Below are 13,223 nucleotides of genomic sequence, written 5' to 3' on the forward strand. Positions count from 1 at the left end.
GCCGCCGCCGCCGCCGCCGCCGCCGCCGCCGCCGCCGCCGCCGCCGCGCTCCCCCGGTCCCGCAGTCCCAGCTGTTGTCGTTGCGGACTCCGCCTGGCTCTTCTGTTTCTTCCCTTCTTCCTCCTCGTCTTCCTCTGCTGTCGCTGCTGCCGCAGCCGCCGCCGCCTCCGCCGCCGCCGCCGCCGCCGCCACTGCCTCGGGTGCCCGGGTCCCGCAGCCGCGGCTGAGTCCTTCTCCTCAGGACCGAGCCGAGTGAAATGACAACCAGCTGGAAAGACCGAGAGACACTTCCGGTTCGAGGAAGGAGGGGCGGGGTGCTGCGGAGGCCCCGCCCAGCACCCGGAAGCCCAATCCTACCCTACAATTCCGACTAGGCCACGCCTCCGGGGCTCAGAGCCCCTCCCAGGAAGGTCTCCGGTCCTCTCAGAGCCGCCCCTTCCGCCTGCGCCTCGCCCAGCGGGACCGGCGTCGGAGCCGAGTCCGCGTACCCAGGGAAAGCGGTGTGTCGCCATCTTTTTTGTGGGCAAAGACCCCTTCGCGATTTAGGTTCCCAAAGAAGGCTTCTCACAAAGCTCATAGAGAGACGTTCGGAGGAGAATGGGCATCTTGCATACTGAAACATCGACCTGAAGTGTTGGGGGTCGAAGTGGCAACCCATGAAACCGAGAATAAACGGGAGGCCTGCCCTGAGTAAAGGTGGGTGCCCCAGCCATCACGTGCTCTGGCCCGAGCTCCGCCTCCGGCGGAGGAGGGGGGACGGATGCAAAGGGAGGTGGGTTTTCCCCGGCAGCTGTGCGGTGCCTAGAACTACGTAGTTCTTATCCCGAAGGTACATCTCGGAAGAGATTCCCTTCAGCCTCGGTACCTCTACCCGCACCGCCTACTCTTCCATCCTTCTTTTGAGATGCAGATGGTGTGGGGCGTCCCTGGCTGAGCCCTAAACTCTGTGCTTTCTACCCCACCATCCATGCAGAACGGAAGGGTGTTTCTACAACGAAAATCCATTCACGGTCGTGTTCTGCTCGTATATTTTTAATGGTAGTCCGTTAACTGGAGAATAAAGGCGAAAGGTTGAAGCCTTCCCATCCTGTGGGCAGTGTTCTCAGTGCCCATTTCCATGCCTTTGTCGATTCCACTTGGCAAACTCTTATTTCTTTTGAGGAGTCAGTCCCCAAAGTACCTACTCTGCCTTCTGATTTCTTATTTACAGGCGTTCATGACCCTGGGTACAGCTCATGCTTGTATATGACATTATAGTGCATTAGTGGCTTATGTCTCTAGACCAGTGCTTGCTCTAAAACAGTGGCTCTTAACTTGTGGGTCGCAACCCCTTCAGGGTCGAACGACCCTTTCACATAGGGTGCGTAAGACCATCAGAAAGCACACATACTTACATTACGATGCCTATCAGTAGCAAAATTACAGTTAGGATATAACAACGAAAATTATTTTATGGTTGTGGGGGTCACCATAAAAAAACAAGAAACTGTATTAAAGGGTCGCAGCATTAGAAAGGTTGAGAACCACTGCTCTAAAGAGTTGACATTGTAGATGGGAAATACCAGAAAATGAATCTTGAATGGAGACATAAATGGATAAACCAGCAATAATGAAATCGTTCCTGACAGCTCCTATTTTCAAATCTGAATTAATAATTTTAGTTCCCTATGTTATCTCAGAGTTTCACCATGTTGGTTGTTTACTCAAGGACTCAATGCCTTTGCCTTTGTATAGTTCCACTATAGGGCACTCCACAGGGGCCTGAAGTAATATTTTGCCCTCAGCATAAGCTTTAGATGTGTGTTAAATAAATGTTTTCTTTCATTGGGAAATGAAAAGAAGAAAAATGAAACTAGGCTAGAGCCCAAAGTAATTCCAACAAAATAAGAGAATAATATTGGCCCAGTGCGGTGGCACACACTCTTAATCCCATCACTTGACAAAGAGAGTTCCAGGCCATCCTGGTCTACATATAGAGTTCCAGGCCAGCCAGGGATACATAGTGAGACCATGTCTCAAAGAATCATCATCATCACCATTATCTTTTTTTTTTCTTCACTGTATCTTTAGCTGCTCTTCCTGAGCCTTTTGCATCTAGTCTCTCAATCCTCCAACACTTTTATAGGGCTTACCTATGCGGACCCTTATTCAGGGATTTTATTCTCCTTCCCTGTATTTGTATCATAATTATTTCTGCAGTTCTGTGAGTTCTTTGAGCAAAAGTATTGCTGGGTCTTACTTTGTTGTTCCCCCTTTTCTGCGCCTTCCCCCCAACCCCAACAAACACAACATGAGACTGAGCTGGCTTAGCCAGGTACTATTTTTTCCAGAATGATTTCTCCAACTTCCCTTTACTAGAGTCTTGTAGATTCCTCTTTTTAAGTTACTGTTGGCTGTCAGTAAGTTAGTGTCTTAAGGGCAGAGACTGTGTGTGATTTGTATTTATGTTGCCAGTGACCAGAAGAGGATCTGGCCCAGAACAGACATAGGGCATGTTTACTTAACAAATAGATGGATGTTTTGTGTCCAGGAGATGGTTATGGTCTCTTGGAGCTATCAATTCTTCTCAGTATCTAAAATGGCAACTGTGGCTTAGAGGAAACTGGTCTGCCCTTAAAACCAAACAGCCTGGAAATCGAATCCCAGCTCTGCCGCTTGCTCCTTGTGCAGCCTTTGGCATCACCACCACAAGTTCTTCCTTCCCCATAGATAAAATGTGGACAGTATTTCCTACTCCCTTGCTACGTTAGTGAATTACATGAGGTCAGTACACGAATGCCTGTAAACAGTGTTAAAATGTATGCTCCTTATTAACATATTGAGTCCAGGTAGTTACTTCAGCTGCATCTTTTACCTAGAAGTTGTTGCGTGGACCCAGTGTCCAGGAACCGCTCTTGGTTTGCAGGAGAAGTCATGCCAACCTCAGTTAGTGCTTCCACCCTAGATCAGTCTGATTGTTTAAGGTTTGGTCTGGACTGAGACTAGGAGGACCCCTGGGGACATCTGAGTCATCAAGGGTCAGGTTTATGGTTAGACACTTTGAGGAAGAGAGAAGGAAGGGAGAAACCATTCTCTTAAGGCTGTTGCCTAATCAGAAACTCAGGATATTCAACCCAAGGCTACCCTCCTTGAAAACATTGTGGCCTCAGCAACTGTCCCCTGGTAACCATGACAACAGTTCAGCAGCTCCATTTAGGATCTTTAAAGGGATCTACAGTTGCAGATAAGAGCTGGATGGAGTACTCTGCTGGCAGTGGGAGTCCTTTCCATGAAGTGTGCTCACCAGGAAGCCTGCAGGGAAGGCAAACATTAAAGTGCTATGAGGTTCGAAAATAAATTTTACAAAGCTCCCTTCCTGTGTAGTATATAGACCTACCATTAGAGAAGTTATAGACTAGGGAATGCCTGTACCCTGCTACCTGCTGCTCAGCCCCCTCTGGGTCTTGAAGCCAACCATACCCCGAACCTTCCAGGAAGCAGTGCTAATGTCTTCTTCACCAGCCTCTTTCTTCTAAATCTTGGCAGATGCCATATATCTTACCCCATAATCACACAGAGTGAACACTGGCCTACTAGAGCTCTGATGTCCTCACCACTGCTCCTGAAGCATACATGGATAGCTATTTCCCAATAGCCTACACACAAGCTACCTAGAAGCCTATCTAATGATGGTGGCAATCATAGCCTCCCCCAAGGCTGCTTATATTGTGTACTCTGCACTTCCATAGGTACCATAGACTAGTATGTGAGTGAGACCCACAAGAGTTGTACAGAACATGAGCCCTGGTACCTTTCCTTTCTCTAAAACACAGGGATATATTATAAAATATGACACCCATATAGAAGAAGCTACCGGATACTACCAAAAATGATACAAGCTCACATTCATACATGCACAAATATTTAAAGCAATTGATCCTTTTAGAGACAGCAACCCAGACGCTTTCTAATTGAATTGAAGGACTCAATATCCTTAGTATTGGTTTTGATAAAAGGTAAGTCTAGGCAGAATGTAATCTGACTGCAAAGGAAGTTAATATTCAATAGCTACTTGGCTAGCAACATTAATAATAAAATGCCAAATATACAATAATAATAATAATAAAATGCCAAAATATATGTTTTAATGAATATAAAAATGACAAGCATTAAAGGCAACTTTTGTGAAGGCAAAGAAAGGATAGGATAACTCTTGGAGTCACCTCATTTCCAGCAGTGCCTGCAACTTGCTACCGTAAGGTGAGCTATACAGAGATGGAACCAATCCCCAGAACATATCTTTTATAAATTCCACTTCTGCTCTTCACTGAGACCCAGTATTGGAAAATGGTGCATATTTACTTAGAACTCACCAGTTTTAATGAGTGATTGCTCAGTTGTGTTTTTTTTTTTTCCTCTTGCTTGGTATTCTGCAGTGTGTGCAAGCCTCTGAATTTTCCTCCCACCTTCCCATAGAGTGTTAGCATAGAGCACTAATTAACAAGCTATTTGGGTGGGAACAGCCAGCTCCTCCAGTGCGTCCTTACCGAACAACTCATTTGCAAAGGTGAGATACATCATGCAGACATGCTTCTCTTGAAATGCCTCATCCTGCAAAAACAGAGGTGAGAAAGAGCAGGGGTTGCCCCTTGCAAACCGTGGTATGCATCACGCAGGATAACTTGGATTCTCTCAGGGCTCCAGTTCCCTCTGTGGACAGGCTGCTCATCTGGATTACTTCTTGCTGCCTCTAGTAGATATACTGTCTTGAATCAAAACCATGGTCATGCTGCCAAGCAGCTGCCATTTCACACCCCATAGCTGGGCTGAAGACTTTTTCCTACATTGCCAGTAAAAACAGTAGCTTTGTAGAGGCTGCTGGGAAGCTATAGGGTCCAGAGGACATAGAAGTGGGAGTCAGGGATTGCAATTCGTCCCAATATATCCATAAACTCACAAATACTAGTCTAACTGGCCTAATGATTTGATTGTAACTGGAGTTTATATTGCAAAGAGAATGTAAATTTTGAATTTTGTTTTCTTTTAAAAAAAAAAAGTGCCATCTATGGGAGAGCCCAAATTTCTTGCTCTCTTGTCCTTTGGATATACATTACTAACAAACTTTAGTCCATGGGAACTCATAAAATGCAGAATCCCAGACTGGGCTCCAAGACACAGGGGATCTTGCTTTTTGTTGTGTGTTTTTGAGTCAAGGTCTCTTGACTCAAAGATAGCCTACAGGATAGCCTGTAGCCCTGGCTATCCTGGAAATCTGTATGTAGATCAGGCTGGCCTCAGCCTCACAGAGATCTGTCTGTCTCTGCCTCCTGAGTGATGATGGGATTAAAGGCTGGCATATCTTGCATTTGTCACACAGCATCTTCTTAGAACATTTCAAAGTAGAAGAGGCTTCTTCGTGATAATGTAGGAGCACAGAGAAGCCAAACTAAGAATTGCTGAAACAATAATGCCTCCCCCCCCCTTTTTTTTGTACATAAACTAGTTTGGGGGACTGAAACAGAGTTGGTACAGTGAGTGGATTTCAGGATTCATCAGGAACCCAGGTTTCCCCTTTCTCAAAGTGTACCTTCCCCCTTACAGCCAAGATGTGTGATCTGGTGAGCATGGTCACACACACCTTAAATCTCAGCACTCAAGGAGGCAGAGGTAGATGGATGGCAGTAAGTTCGAGGCTAGCCTGGTCTACAAAGTGAGTCCATGACAGACAAGGCTACACAGAGAAACCCTGTCTTGAAAAACAAAACAAACAAACAAACAAACAAACAAAAAAAGGATGTGTAGTCTGCATGCCAGGGAGGACAGAGAAAGGGAGAAAGAGAGATGTAAGTCTTCTTTTTGAGGAGGCTTTTCAGAAGATGTAGGCATCACTTCTATTTTTCCATTGGCCATACTTACTAAGGAGTTGGAAAGCATGGTCACTGTTGGTGTTCCCCAGTACTCTGTTAAAAGTCAGGCCCTGTTACTAAAGCAAGGTGTTGGGTACCTGAGGGTTGGGCTCTCAGAAGCAGAAAGGTTTATTGATGTGCTAGCAGTCTCACAACCACTCATTTCGTAGTTGAAGAAACTTAGGCCTGGCAAAAGGCTTTATGTAAAGTAAACAGTTGGTTTTGCACAACTAACTTGACTAGGCTCTCTCTCCCTCCCTCCTTGGCCCTGAGGCCCTGAGATTTTAGCATGCATTGGAACCTGTAGAACTGCTAGACTAGAAGTTCTGATTCAATAGGTGGTGTTAGTTTCTGTTAGGGTGACAAAATCCATGCCAAGTTATGTGTTATAAGGAGAAAGGTTTATTTGGGCTTGCCGCTGCAGAAGTTTCAGTCCACGCACACTTGCTGTCGAAATCTTTGTGAGAGCCAAGATATGGCAGGGCCAGTAAGTCTCCAGATGATGCTGACATTGTTGATGTGACGAACACACTTTGAGAACTGCAGTCTAGGGGTGCTCTCCTTGGGTTGTACAGGGGCAGTGGGCTCATGCAGCCAGTTTGCTTGCATCCTCCTCCTTCATCACCCTTGCTCTTGCTCTATCCTTGAGTTTTTCTCCTTTTTCTTTCCTTACCATTTATTTTCCTTTGGTTCAAGTCTGATCATACCTCACCTTGCCTACTTGTTTCTCTCTCTCTCTCTCTCTCTCTCTCTCTCTCTCTCTTTCGCAGGCTTAATGTCTGGCTTTGCTCACAAAATCTTTATGGGGGAGTTTAATTTTATTATTTCATGATTAAATGTTTTCAGTGGTTATCAGGTGTGTCTGATCAACTCTGATCAAACTGTGGTGGTTTTCATTCTGGAATCATCATTTGCCTTACTTGGAATTTTTCTGTTACTTGGCTTATTTGAAAAAAATTTAAATATATGTTCAAAGAAGCATAAAGATGTAAAAGCCTAGCATCTCTTAGTATAACCAAAAGGTGATTCTCAGAATTATAACAATGGAACAAAATAATGGTATTGACTTTCTTTTAGATCCTGTTTGCATGTCAAAGACCCAGGGTTTGAGAATCTTCAGTTTAAAGCAAGGATTAATAAAGGTTTTAAGGAATTCTTAGTCTAAACTGTGACAGATACTTTCTGTCATGGAAAGTACTGGAAAAGAATAGTGAAGAGCTAGTTTTTCATTGTGGGATTCAATGTCCTCCTTATCTCTGCTACCACAGTCACCTCACATACCCCTAGAGGAAGTCTTCCACTGGAAAGTGAGTGCCAAACTCTTAGGATGTGGCAAAAGGGCCCATCACTTAGTACTTGCCACCTGACCTCTCTTGCCATCTTCTGAGGCACTACCCAGCACCCTAGGAGTCCTGTCTCAGTACGTCTCTTGCCAATGTCTTGGGACACTGTCCAGCACTCTGTAAGACTTGTCTCCATGAACTGAATCTCAGCCATTAGTGCTATTTGCTACAAGGAACAAAATACATGGACAACAGCACTTAACACCATTTGAAGAAATTTCTATCACATCTAAAGAAAGCTATGTGTATGTTTTCTGGTGCTGGCCAGCTAGTGATATCAGATTTCCAGTTGGAATCTTGGGATATTCTTGACTTTCTTTAAGGCCTTAAAATGTTGATCCCAGTCCCGAGGCCCAGTTGACATGCAGTGCCTTTCAGAAACAAGAAACAGGGCTGTGAAGAGCCTCATTTCTCCCCATGCTGGAGGCTCTTTTCCAGAGGCCCATCGCACCTGCCACCACTCACTGATAGGACTTTTTGGTGGGAGCTGAGTCACATGCCCAGATCTGGACCTATTTCCCTTAAACTAGGGGATCCAGTCTCAGGCTGAAGCAGTAAGCTTCTGCAGATAGGAAAATGGAAGTCCTAAGAGAGAGCAGGTGAGTTCCATGCCCACCACCATCACTGTATAGCTTTGCATTTGTGCTGTTGGCCAAGAGTATCCACTTTGTTTGTCCAGAACCTTCTTATCGAGGGTCCTTTTCTAGATGCCCTTTTCTGGCCAGTGGTAGAGGTGGCATCTCTCCTGAGGCCAGCATACACACTCAGCATGTAGTCTCCTGTTATGTTTTTCTACAAACCCATGGCAGGCCTTTAGCGAGCATTTTTGGTTAGGGTTATTTCTTTTTTTTTCTTCTGTACAAACCACAGGTAACACATATTAGATTGAATTTAGAAAACAAACAACTTTGAAGCATGTTACAAATGGTACTGCTCATTTTTTTGCTTAGTGGGTTTTTGTCAGGAGGGAAGATATAGCAGTATCCTAGCAGCATATATGAAGTTCCTGTCCACGTAAGACTTCTGCTGTGCCATGGATCTCACAGCAGGTCAGTCATTATGAATCCCAGATAGTTATTTTATAAACACTAAGCCATTCCAACCTTGTGTAAAACACTATACATAATGATTACTTCGCTTGGCTGAATCATCTTAGGTGCAGTGCTGCCATTGCATTAAGCTGGTCTCAATTGATACAACCTCCAAGTTAAACTGCTTCTTAATGAAGTGGCTTGCTTGGAAGCCACCAGCCAATGCATGTCCACACACATGCACATGCCCGCAGAATGTGATCAGCACTTCAGAACAAGTGTAGAGACAGAAATTGTCCAATAGTAATGAGCAGTATCACAGAGAAGTAGGTGCTCTAGTCTCTAATGTCGTTGAGGGGAGTCTCGGTGATGGGCTTCTGGCCCCACAGGGGCACCTTCACATCCGGAAGCCCATGTACAGTCTAATCTGCATAAATATTGTAGCAAGGGGAATAGGTAGCATTATGGCTGCACTCTGCTTCTGGCAGCTTGGTAGTTAGAAATCACTGTGTCCACAGGTGCAGTAATTCACCATTTACTCAGAGTTGAAATGAGGCAGAGGAACACTCAGGGCTCATAGCTCATTTTTTATTTAAAAGCTATTTTTAATTTATTCGGCTATTTAAGCTTCAAAAATAGAAAGAAAAAAAGAAGAAACATACTTCAAATGTAGAAATTTAGGGACTGTGTGGAATCTTATTTGAGGATATCTGAGATACAGTTTAAATCTTAGGAAGCATTCTGTAACCCTGTAAATGCATGGTGAGAATTTAAAATTTAGTTTCCACATGTGCCTAGGCGTACATGTATGTGGTTGTATGTGTTTATATATGTATGTTTATATGTGTTTCTTTTAAATCCATATATGGATATTTTGAGGAAGTTTATTTCTAGTTCTTCCCCTTTAAAATAAGCAGATTCATAATTGAGATTACATTATTCTGTCTCTTATTCAACGTTATTTTCAAATGGACATAATTTTTAGAAATAAGGAAATAATCTAAAAGAAAAATTTGTGTAACTGATACAAATTTTAAAGGTTCAGTATGACCTGTCATATATATTATGCTGTTATGTTAACTGTTTTCTAATACATGCTTAAATAAATACACATTGAGTGCAACAGATGTCGTAATCAAAGCAAAGACTGTCTGTGAACTGTCTGACTGGGGCATTTCAAGAAGCACTAGGTTACTGGATAAGAAAACAGATGTTTTAATTAGGGAATGGTTCAAGTCCCTTCTTTGTCACCAGCTAAATGGCTTTTGGTCTCTCTGACCCTCAGTTTCTGCTACTGGAAAACAATGACATAGATGTCCAGACAGTTTTCTGGAGGATTAAATGAGGCGAAACATGGCCAAGCTCTTAGGGTAGACTGTAGCAGGGTACCAAGTATGATATTATTAACTTTTGATTGGGGATATAAGTGTCATTAGAGAGTGCCAAACAGCAATGAGTATGCCTTGGGACAAACAAAATCTACCAGGTGTCTACATCTGACAGGCTCTTCTGTAGGTCCTGGAGACGTGCTGATAATTCTTGAAGTGGCAGCTGTGTGCTAGAGATAATGGCAGCAATGTCTGTGTAATGCAGTGTGGGCCATGTGTCCACTTAAGATGGCAGGTCGGAGAGAGAGAACATGGTCCAAGTCATCATCAGAGGAGGAAACGTGCAGATACACCAGGTCTCTCGTTGATGACTCCTGGGAACACATCAAATCCCATGTATATGGAATTCCTACTGGGGAACAAAGGATGCATGAAGTTTGAGTATGTATTCAGATAGAGAGCCTAGCTATCATTTACTTACAGGCTCACATGATAGTAAAGAATTGAAGAATATCATTTTCCAAAACTAGACAAGTGGTCAAGCCTCATAGAAATAAAATTCTTAATTTCCTTCTACAGAGATTTCCCAGATGGTACACAAAAGCTGGCTGCCTTCCTTATCTGTGGGTTCAGTCAGTGCTGGTCAAAAATATATTTTTCATGTCCAAGTATCTTCACTGAACATGGAGAGATTTTCATGCAGCACTCTCTGAACTATATTTTGTTAGAGAACTATATTCTCTGAACTATACTTATGTTCTCTGAACTATTTTCACAAAATTTATGTTTTGTTAGTACTTTAGAGGCGATGAAATACATCATATTTCATATACATTGTGTAGATTTTATGCAAATACTATGCCATTTTACATAAAAACCTTGAACATCCAAGGGTTTCTTGGAAGCAACATTTTTGCATATCAGGGTAAGTATGTTTAAGCATGTGAGAGATGGGCTTCCATTAACCTCTTTCCCCAAGTGTTCAGAGGTTAAGGTGTCCTGCTGCCAGGTTTCCCTTTTTCCTCTTACACTCCACCCTGTTTGGGATTTGAACTGCTGGCTCTTACTAGACTGGAAGCTTTGTGAGGGTAGGAACTGTAACTGACTTTTTCACCATGCCCTCTGCTGCATACTGAATGAGTGACTATCTAATCTGAGATTTGGGGAGTAATTCTTTTGGAAGTATTTTCTCCTGTTACACACATATACACTTAACTGTATCTAACTTTTCTTCTTAGAAACTGGATTAATGTCTGAAAAATGTTTTGGTCATTTTTATTTCTCTGATTTAAAAGTATGCACATGGTAGAATAAACTGAGATACTTAGAAATGAAAATACAGGCAGCTCACATACCACTCCTGCTCCTAGTAGCAACTTCTGTTAATGTTTGCTCTATTTATTCCCAGCCCCCTTTCTTCATCTACTTTTCAGAGTCAACACCCTCGCTAGAAGTTTAGGACAATGAGCTCTTGTATTCCAATTGCTTCGGCAGGTTTCTCTCTCATTCTCTGTGATCTATTTTAAAAGGTAAGCCATATTAAAATCCTCCAGGTTTCAAGAAGAAACAGCAAACTAAGAATGTTATAAATACTTTCCAGAGAGATGACTATGGCTCCATTTTTGTGTGCCTGTGGGAGATCCTAACTTACTTACCAGTTTTTCATCATTTTTATTGAACTCATAATCACCATTGAGAGTTAGTTATTGACCTTTTAATTTTTATATTCTTTTTGTGTTGTCTGTAAAGACAGCTGTATATGCTTGGTTCCTTCCTTTCAACACATACATACATTCTTGCCATTTTCAGGGATCTGCAAATATTTTTAATTGTGATGTGCCTCAATTGTGATGTGCCATTAAAGCCCAAACTATCCAGATAACTCTGTTTAGAGCTAACCACAAGGTGCAGTAAGAAGAGCCCTTGAATAAGGGTGCTGTGGGGACATGGAAGCTTAGCTGCCTTACTCAGTCTCATCTCCAAGGAAGGCTTCCAAGAGCAGACATTTGAGTGCTGTCTGGAAAGATGATCAGGGGTTTGGCAAATGCTGAAAGGATTCAGATGTCCAGTGGGGCCCTGAAACGATGGAGAGTACCTAACCCATATTCATTCACTGCACACCACAGGTCAGTTACGGGTGGAGAGCTGATGAATAAAATGTAAAGAGACCTTAGTTGTTAACCTAAACTGAACACATCACTTATAGCCTTGATGATGATACCTAAATCATCAATAAAAGTTTTAAATAACATACAATTTGACAGAATCTATTAAAATTGAAAGTGTGAATAGCCCAGGAATGACTCAGAAGTTCTACTGCTTAGTTATGAGCAGAGGAAACAAGCAAGCAAGCAAGCAAACGAATAAACAAACAAAAAATAGTTCATGTAAAGGTATTGCTGGCAGCACAGTTTGTGAAAAGCAGACTGGGATGTTTCAAATCTGTATGTGTAGGGAATGACTAAGGAAATTGATGTCTGTCCCTTGGAAAAGTAGGAAATATCTGTTTTACTGCAAAAACCTCCAAGGCCCACAGCTGGAGGCATGAACCAAGATACATGGTGTACATGCCACCCTTGTAGATGCTGCCAGTGTGAAGGCTGCCCTTGTGGAGGCTGTCCCTATACAGAAGTGTTGAATGTCTGCAGTTACAGAGACACATGTTCAGTTAGTTCACAGATAAAAGGTTGTAAGAGACCTAGATATTGGAGCCAGTACAGAGGTCTTTTGTAAATAAAAACTGGTAAGCCCTACAGGCTTAAGACATGGGAAGAGGCCATTAAAAGAGATATGTCTTTAAAAATATTTTTCCAAGGAGATTGTATTCCATTAGTCACTTGTGTAATTAAAAAATTGTTAAAATAATGAAAATGCCCTAATTTCCATGGTAACTCAGTACCATCTCTTTGGAAGCAAATTGAACAACATGAAACGTAACACTCAGAAAAGGTTTCTACTCCATGGCCCAGTAATTTTCCTTTTAGGAACCTTTCTGAACAAGATAGCCCTATTTATTTACACTGATTTTTATAGGAAAGTGTTCAATGTAGTTATTATTTACAATGACAAAATCATCTCATAGGTCTAATAATGAATGAGAGCTTCAATGATAAGTTTATATGCTGGAATGCTGGATAGCCTTTGAACCCTTGCTATAAAAGGCTCTTTATTGACTTGTGAATTGGTTCACAAAATAACATTACAACAATATAAAAATATGAACATAGTGTGCTCTCAGATATGAGATAAACACGACAGTACATATGCAGGCGGGCAGTGGGTGCCAGGAGAGCCATTTGACCAGGCCCTATTTTTTTTAGACTTTGACATGGCCTCTTAAGTGCAACTATACAACACAGAGGGAATTTTCTGAATTCTGTCACGCACAATCCCAGACACACTCCTGCAGTTCATCTTGTGACTCTGATTGTGGTACATCCACACCTAAAACCCTCTTAACTTCAGAGATAGGAGAAGTCCAGGCTTCCCCTCCTGCTGAGCAGCCCTATTCTGCCACTGCACAGTGGGCAGGTAGTAGCTAGTTTGAGGGTGAAGGTTCATGCTAATTAGCTTTTGGTGGTGGAATTACAGATAGATAGATAGATAGATAGATAGATAGATAGATAGATAGATAGA

General features: G+C 42.7%; 1 long non-coding RNA gene across 1 annotated transcript in view; it reads left to right on the forward strand.

Moving 5' to 3' along the window:
- Positions 1-475: 475 nt before the first annotated feature.
- Positions 476-13,223, forward strand: part of LOC129674596 (uncharacterized) — a 90,503-nt gene continuing 77,755 nt past the window's right edge. Inside the window, exon 1 of the long non-coding RNA XR_008719813.1 lies at positions 476-696. This is a non-coding gene — a long non-coding RNA (uncharacterized LOC129674596). The remainder of the gene's footprint in view (positions 697-13,223) is intronic.

This window comes from Psammomys obesus, unplaced genomic scaffold (genome assembly GCF_907164565.1).
Source record: "Psammomys obesus unplaced genomic scaffold, mPsaObe1.curated_primary_1811, whole genome shotgun sequence".
In the NCBI taxonomy this organism is placed as follows: domain Eukaryota; kingdom Metazoa; phylum Chordata; class Mammalia; order Rodentia; family Muridae; genus Psammomys; species Psammomys obesus.